The following is a 9,075-nucleotide window of genomic DNA, read 5'->3' as shown; positions in this document are numbered from 1 at the left end:
AGTTTTGAAAATTTTGTGAAGATTCAAACAGAATCAAAGTTATTAACAAAACATGTTTTTCCTATGGAAATTAGTTCCTAACTATAACTACCTACTGGCGACAGCCAGTTGGTAATATATATATAGATATTTATATATCTATGTATACACATATATATATATGTATATATAGAGATAGATATAGATAGAGATATATATATAGATCACAAAGTTCTGGAGTCTCGGGGCTCAAGACACGGCAGTCCATTTCAGGTCCCAGAAACCCAGATAATGCACCAATTTGCATCCATAAATCAAAGGGGCCATGAACACCAAAAGATACAGTAAGTGATTTAGTTACCCAAAATGTCGATATCAATGTGTTTCAGCCGTAGCCTTGATCACAGTAGTTGACAAAAGGAACTGACATGGTCATTATATACATACATTAATGAATATTAAAAATGGACAAACAAAATGTGAAAGTTATAATACCTGTGATGGCAGCCGCCATGATTGCACAGTTAACAGTCCATATACTTAATATCACCTAAATAGCCTGTATGCCTCTGTCAAAACCTCAATAGCTGAAAATCAGATTGAGAGAAAAAATATTATGTAAGAAACCCCATGTTACTTCAAAGCCTCCGTCCGACAGTAATGCCCGAAGTTACTCATAATGTCACCAAATACTAAAATAAAGGAAATGACAAATACAAGAATTATGTATATACATATGTACTCTAATGACATACATTGCTGATGCTAACCATAATAAGTTCAACAGCACCAATACTCCGAGCATAGCAAATACGAGTGGTATGGGCATGCAGTGACTTAATAGGAGCCGCATGCTGATGTTAGTAACCGGCTTACTAAAACACCCACTCAATCATAATAATCTGTGCACTATATAACCCTATGGATAGTTCATGCAAAGTATCATGCATCAGTGTAACTTAGCTGTTCCGTATTATGCAAATATTGTGGTTTAAAAGTGAATCCTGCAAATGTGGACTTGATATCATAGTTGTAGCGGTGGCAGAGTACAGTGCTGTGCAATTTTTGGCTGATTTCCAATACATCTAGTGCAGAACACCCTTTGTGGAAACAAAAACAAAATGAATAATAATTTAACATTAAAAACGGTTCATAGTACTGATCTAACCTTCGAAGACTAACAAATACACAACTACATATTTATATTACAGCAGATGTACTGACATTTCCTCACTAGAGTTGAGACCCAATGGTGCTAATTTTTCAAAGTCCTAGACATATTTTGATTCCAATACTCTCAACGTGTATTCCTTGTTACCCCCTCTCAAATCCAGAGTTATAACATCAATCACAACATATTTCAAGAAATTCTCATTACCAGAATGTGTCACAAAGAAATGCCTGGCCACCGGATACTGTTGATCATTATGTCTGATGACACATTTATGTTCCAGCAACCATTTTTTAAGCCTGATGAATAGTGCTGCCTATATATATTTTATTTTAAGGACACATAAGGCAGTACACACAGTATGGTGTATTACAGTTGTAACTCCCTCGGGTGGAATATGTTCTGTTAGTGTTAAGTATCACTTAGGTTTTACAATTTGTACTGTTGCTACAGGCTTTACACTGCATGCAACAGAAAAAGGCATTAATCCCGTCTGCTCGTTTGTTGGAGCTGATACCTGTGACCAAATTATGATTTAATCTGTTCCTGAAGAAGCAACTCGTCCAATCTTGGGGCCCAGGGTCACAATCACCTGGGACCTGGCCTAATTATTATTTTTTTGGGGGGGAAGGGGAGGCTGCTTGGCCCACCCTCCCAAGGCTGATCTCTGCCCTGAGGACCCCATCCCCCAGGGCCTGGCCTAATTGTTATTTTTTGGGGGGGGGGGGGGGGTGCGGGACCCCATCCACTGTGGTCAGACCAGGTGACCTGAGAGTCAACCAGTCACAATATTGGGGCCCGCGAGGGGGGCCTGAAGACCCCAGTGGTCCCAGCCAGCTTGCCACCTCCTGTGGGAGCCAGCATTGGTGTCACAGAGAGGAAGCTGTTAAAGCAGCTCCCCCTCTTGGTGATCGCAGTTTCCTTTGCTTCCCTGCCTGCATTTCACGAGCAGGGAAACAGAGAAAATCTCCGCTCGCATGAAGGGAGAGCTTTTTGGCAGCTGTCAATTCATCCGAGTGGAGTGTTTGCTCTTACTTGGCGTAAGCTGTCAGCTCCCACCAAATCACAGCAAACAGCTATGTCGCGGGGTTGGGCACCCCGGGACATAGCAAGAGCGCAGCCCTAGGGGGGTGGCGTTCCCCAGTGCCATCAGTGGCTTTGCGAGGGGGGGCCGCATGGCACCCCTCCAACATAATAGCCCCCGGAAGGTGGTGGTTCTCCGGGCCTGGGGGTCCGCAACAGACCCTCTATGTGTTTTGAAATTAGCCCCGGGGAGGTTGATGTCACTGGGGCTGCTGCCCCACCCCTTTTTCTGAGCCCCCGCTTGACGGATCACTGCAAAACTTTCCAGACAGCAGCTCACATGAGCAACAAATTCTTGGTGGAATTTTCGTGAAGATTTGTCAACCTGTGCCAAAGATTTAGGCAAGTAAAAAAAATGCTTTTTCTATGGAAACTAGGTTCTAACTATAACTGCCTAGTGGCAACTGGGTAATGTGTGTGTATGTATGTGAATATATATATATATATATATATATATATATATATATATATATATACACACACACACACACACACACACACCTTACCTACTGGCGGTAGTTATAGTTAGGCCCTGTTTACCATTTGACCAATCTTCACGAAATTTTCCCCAAAAAGCATGCCGGTGGTTCTTGTTGTGCATGGAAAGTTTTGGGGTGATCAGTCATGCGGGGGTAAAAAAAAAAAAAAGTGCATTTCCCATGATAATTCCCATAGGACCTTTGAACAGACCTACAGCCTGAACCACTGGACGAAATTACACCAAATTTGGCATAAAGCTAGCTTTCGGGTACACAAATGGTTCTTTGGCTTATTTGGTATAAATTCATTCTGTAGTTTGAGAAATGAAAGGGGAAATAAATTTGTATATCTAGGACTGCGGATCCATGCCGACGTTTTCTTGATTATTGCAGTGAATTTGCAGATGCACGCAACAGCAGGAATGCTGTGATTGGCGGCCCGCTATCTGATCAGAAAGTTGCAGCCACCATTTTGAGTAAAGGGACAGTCCCCGGGGCTGAAAAATTAAATTAAAAGTGACATAAGGGGTCAGGGTGGTGGTACCCTGATCCCAGAAATGTGATGTAGGGGTGTTTGAGGGGCAAATTATGGGTTTAAATATTTTTTTTTTTTTCACCATATGTGATATTGGCGAATATTCTGTAATCTTCGCAAACATTCGAGAATACACCCTTCTAATAGCCGTAAATATTTGTGAATATGCAAAAAATAATTTTAAAAAACATTCATACACTCATTCATACACTCATTCACTCAGACTCATGCGTCCACTTACACACCCACTCACTCATGCACCCACTCATAGGCTCACACCCACTCACAGATCCACTGACAAAGAGGCCCTGTGACCAACCCCGCTGTGTACAGCCAAAGGCCAGGAGCGTCATGGGGTTGGGTGGCAATAAGGGCTTGGTTGCAAGCCCTTTGGCTGTGTGCAGCAGTGGTTGGATTACTATATAGTGATTAAAATTACTTTACGTTAAAAGAATTAATGTCTGAGTGGGTCTGTGAGTGGGTGCATCAGTGACTGAGTGGGTCTGACTGTGCAGGATTGTCTCAGTAGGTCTGTGACTGTGTGCATGAATGTGTGAGTGAGTGGGTGTGAGTGGATCTGTGCATGCATGAGGGTCTGAGTGGCTCTGTGCATGCACGAGGGTCTGTGTGTGAGTGGGTCTGTGTAAGGAAATGCCTCTTGGCATGGTTACCCCCTGACTTTTTGCCTTTGCTGATGCTATGTTTTGAGTTGAAAGTGTGCTGAGGCCTGCTAACCAGGCCCCAGCACCAGTGTTCTTTCCCTAACCTGTACTTTTGTTTACACAATTGGCACACCCTGGCATCCAGGTAAGTCTCTTGTAACTGGTACCCCTGGTACCAAGGGCCCTGATGCCAGGGAAGGTCTCTAAGGGCTGCAGCATGTCTTATGCCACCCTGGGGACCCCTCACTCAGCACAGACACACTGCTTGCCAGCTTGTGTGTGCTGGTGAGGACAAAACGAGTAAGTCAACATGGCACTCCCCTCAGGGCGCCATGCCAACCTCACACTGCCTATGCAGTATACAGTAGATAAGTCACCCGTCTAGCAGGCCTTACATCCCTAAGGCAGGGTGCACTATACCATAGGTGAGGGCACCAGTGCATGAGCACTGTGCCCCTACAGTGTCTAAGCAAAACCTTAGACATTGTAAGTGCAGGGTAGCCATAAGAATATATAGTCTGGGAGTCTGTCAAACACGAACTCCACACCACCATAATGATGCCAGTGTACATTTTATTGTAACATACACCCCAGAGGGCACCTTAGAGGTGCCCCCTGAAACCTTAACCAACTACCTGTGTAGGCTGACTGCCACACTCAAGACATGTTGCTGGTCACATGGTGAGAGTGCCTTTGTCACTCTGTGGCTAGTAAAGCCTGCACTGGGTGGAGATGCTTATCATCTCCCCCTTGCAGGAGCTGTAACACCTGGCGGTGAGCCTCAAAGGCCCACCCCCTTTGTTACAGCGCCACAGGGCATTCCAGCTAGTGGAGTTGCCCGCCCCCCTGAGAAAAACAAGGAGGAGTCACTGACCAGCCAGGACAGCCCCTGACTTTTAGGAATCCTCCATCTTGCAGATGGAGGATCCCCCCAATAGGGATAGGAATGTGACCCCCTCCCCTTGGGAGGAGGCACAAAGAGGGTGTAGCCACCCTCAGGGCTAGTAGCCATTGGCTACTGCCCTCCCTGACCTAAACCCACCCCTAAATTCTGTATTTAGGGGCTCCCCTGAACCTAGGAACTCAGATTCCTGCAACCTAAGAAGAAGAGGACTGTTAAGCTGAAAAACCCTGCAGAGAAGACGGAGACACCAACTGCTTTGGCCCCAGCTCTACCGGCCTGTCTCCCCACTTCTAAAGACACTGCTCCAGTGACGCTTCCCCCAGGACCAGCGACCTTGGAATCCTCAGAGGACTGCCCTGCTCTAGAAGGACCAAGAAACTCCCGAGAACAGCGGCCCTGTTTACCCAAGACTGCAACTTTGTTTCCAAAGAAGCAACTTCAAGACAACTGCGTTTCCCGCCGGAAGCGTGAGACTTGCTACTCTGCACCCGACGCCCCCGGCTCGACTTGTGGAGAAACACCTCAGGGAGGACTCCCCGGCGACTACGAGACTGTGAGTAACCAGAGTTGCCCCCCCTGATCCCCCACAGCGACGCCTGCAGAGGGAATCCCGAGGCTCCCTCTGACTGCGACTGCCTGACTCCCAGATCCCAACGCCTGGAAAAGAGACTGCACTCGCAGCCCCCAGGACCTGAAAGATTGGAACTCCAGTGCAGGAGTGACCCCCAGGAGGCCCTCTCCCTTGCCCAGGTGGTGGCTACCCCGAGGAGTCCCCCCCTGGCCTGCCTGCATCGCTGAAGAGACCCCTTGGTCTCCCATTGATTTCCATTGGAAACCCGACGTGTGTTTGCACACTGCACCCAGCCGCCCCCGTGCTGCTGAGGGTGTACTTTCTGTTCTAACTTGTGTCCCCCCCAGTGCCCTACAAAACCCCCCTGGTCTGCCCTCCGAAGACGCGGGTACTTACCTGCTGGCAGACTGGAACCGGGGCACCCCCTTCTCCATTGAAGCCTATGTGTTTTGGGCACCTCTTTGACCTCTGCACCTGACCGGCCCTGAGCTGCTGGTGTGGTAAGTTTGGGGTTGCTCTGAACCCCCAACGGTGGGCTACCTTGGACCCAAACTTGAACCCCGTAGGTGGTTTACTTACCTGCAAGAACTAACCAATACTTACCTCCCCCAGGAACTGTTGAAAAATGCACTGTGTCTAGTTTTAAAATAGCTATATGTGATTTATTTGAAAAGTATATATGCTATTGTGATTATTCAAAGTTCCTAAAGTACTTACCTGCAATACCTTTCATTTGAAGTATTACATGTAAAATTTGAACCTGTGGTTCTTAAAATAAACTAAGAAAAGTTATTTTTCTATACAAAAACCTATTGGCCTGGAATTGTCTTTGAGTGTGTGTTCCTCATTTATTGCCTGTGTGTGTACAACAAATGCTTAACATTACTCCTTTGATAAGCCTACTGCTCGACCACACTACCACAAAATAGAGCATTAGTATGATCTCTTTTTGCCACTATCTTACCTCTAAGGGGAACCCTCGGACTCTGTGCATACTATTCCTTACTTTGAAATAGTGCATACAGAGCCAACTTCCTACAGTCTGTGTGTGAGTGAGAGATTTTGAGTGGGGCGATGAGTGGGTCTGACTGGATCTGTGATTGGGTGCGTGAGTGTCTGAGCGCCTTTGTGAGTGTGTGCACAACTGTGAGTTGATGGGTGAGTGTGCCAATGTGTTTTATTTGTGTGTGTGTGCTTTAGCTGATATTCACGAATTCGGCACAATGCTACACACAGGGGCCCGCACTGGGCATTGCAGTGGACTCTCTAATATCCACGTTGTGTAAGAAAAAAACACCTTCCCATTTTCAAAACACACTATCACTTTCCCATTTCATTCATAGGGTCAGAGTATCTCCACACTGACCTCTAATCCCCCTTTCCCATTTTTTTCCATCTCATTTCAGCCCTAGAGACCAGCCCCCATTTTAGAAAATGGTGGGCGCAACTTTCAGATCAGCTTGCGCCCAGCCAATGAGAGCATTCCTGTGGCTCGTGGGTCTGTGAATAGGTCACAAGTATATTTGCTAACTATTTGCGCTTCCAGATATCTATATTTAGTTTTCTATTATTACCTCAGACTACTGAACGGATTTACACCAAACCACAAGAAGGCTTCTTTCTGGACTGACCGCTACCTTTCTGCCAAATTTGGTATAATTCCATTCAGGCTGTTGTCATGTTCAAAATCGCTATGGGAATTAGAATGGGAAACACACTCCAGGTCCCCTTTATCAGCCTCCACTTGACGAATCCCCCTGATACTTCCCATCCACAAGACCTTACTGGGCACTTTTTGGGGAAAATTTTATGAAGATTCGTCTAACGGGACCAAAGATATAGGCAAGTCAAAAACGCTTATTCTAGGGAAAGTAGGTCCTAACTAGAACTACCTACAGTGATATTATCAATGATGTCCAAGATGTCATGATTGATGTAATATCTCGGGTAATTAGTTGTGCATGTCGAGGGTGCGAGTTATAGTTACCTTAGGACATGAGTTCTAGTTACTTGAAATAACTAACTGCTGAATTTCTATGGTTTTGTGTGTAAAAATCCGAAACCATCTATAACGTTCTTGCAACCTTTGTTTTTTAGTGAGTTTCAAAGGTTTTTTAATTCCATTTCACCCTGCGTAGGTGAGAAGCCTTCAGTCTCTGGAGGGCTTGATAATGCAAAAGTCCTGGAAAATGGCTTTGATGGATGATAGAAGTCCCACTTTTCTGGCCAGTTGGCACAGAGATATTCTGTCTCGTCGCAGGATGGTTCTGAGTTTCTTTGTGACCTTTAAAGAGGGAAGACTCAGTGAAGCCACTACTGAATCAATGAGGAATTCTAGGAATGTCATCTGTTGGAATAAGTTCTGATTTCCGTTCGTTGATGACAAACCCCAAGTCCTGGAGGAGAGCAATAGTCATGTTCAGATTGAATCGGAGCTGTGTTTGAGATTGGTCCATCAGAAGGAAGTCGTCCAAGTAGCTGATCATCCTTACTCCTCCTGGTTGAAGGATCTCCGCTACTGGTCTCAGGAGCTTTGTAAAACATCATGGGGTTGAGGATAGACTGAAGGGGAGGGCTCAAAATATGTACACTTGTCCCCTCCAAGCGAACTGGAGAAATCTTCAGTGAGGTGGGAAGATGGGAATTGTGAGGTGGGCATCTTTGAGATCCAACCCGACCATCCAATCTCCCCTCCAAAAAATGTCTCTTAGGAGATGGATTCCCTCCATCTTGAAGTGGCGGTAAACCAATCACTCATTGAATCCTCTCAGATTTACTGCTGGTCTGAAGCCTTTGTCCTCCTTTTGCACCAGAAACAAGTATTTTAAAATCCCCTGAGGGTGGAGTACTGACCTGTACATAGGACCTTTGCATAATACCTCCATCACCTCTGTATAGATAAGAATCATCTCTTCGTTCAAAAAGACCAGAGGTCTCAGTGGAGTGTTCTGAATTAGGGATCCATAAAATTCGATGTGAAAACCTCAGACAGTTTGAAGGACGCAAAGGTCCGTTGTAATCCTCCCTAATTGTGAGCAGATTTTAGGAGTCTTCCCACCTCACCCCCCCCAAGGCTTTGAGGGGGAAAAAAGGGTACTGCTTACTGGTGTTTCCACCTGGTGCATTAGCGCCTCCTCAGTTGTTTCTTCCTCTGCCTGAGCCTCTGCTGGGGTAGAAGGTTCCGTGTGTTCCATCATTCCAGCCACTGTTCCTTTTGAACTGAGTTCTAGAGAGATCTTGGTGGAAGGAGCAGCCCCTGCCTCGTCCGGGCCCTGCAAAAACCTTTCCTAGGAAGATTTTGTTAATTGAAGATTATGCCATGTCAAGGGCGGAAAAGGTTGCCACAAACTTTCCCAACTCCTTGATGAATGGCCCCCAAAGAGGTTACTGTGGGCAGTCGCCCCACCTCAGAAGTTGCTAAATCCCCGAGTTTGGGGTCGATTGTAATAAGCAAGAATCTCCTGCGATCTGCCTCAAGCGCATAGTTCGCATTACCAGCAAACAGATAGCTCTCTGATCCTAACCAGCTACTATTTCAGTGGACATGGGAATGCCTGATCGCTTTGCTTGTTCTGCCACCTGGATGATCTGGGCAAGAGGGCCAGCAACGTCCAGGAGTTTATCCAGGAAATTTCTCAAGGATTGGTGTATGCCCTTTTTAGGGCCCTTCATAGATTTATTGAAAAATGTG

Source organism: Pleurodeles waltl, chromosome 2_1 (genome assembly GCF_031143425.1).
Source record: "Pleurodeles waltl isolate 20211129_DDA chromosome 2_1, aPleWal1.hap1.20221129, whole genome shotgun sequence".
NCBI lineage: Eukaryota > Metazoa > Chordata > Amphibia > Caudata > Salamandridae > Pleurodeles > Pleurodeles waltl.
The sequence above is the reverse complement of the archived record's forward strand: the minus strand, read 5'-3'. Positions refer to the sequence as shown.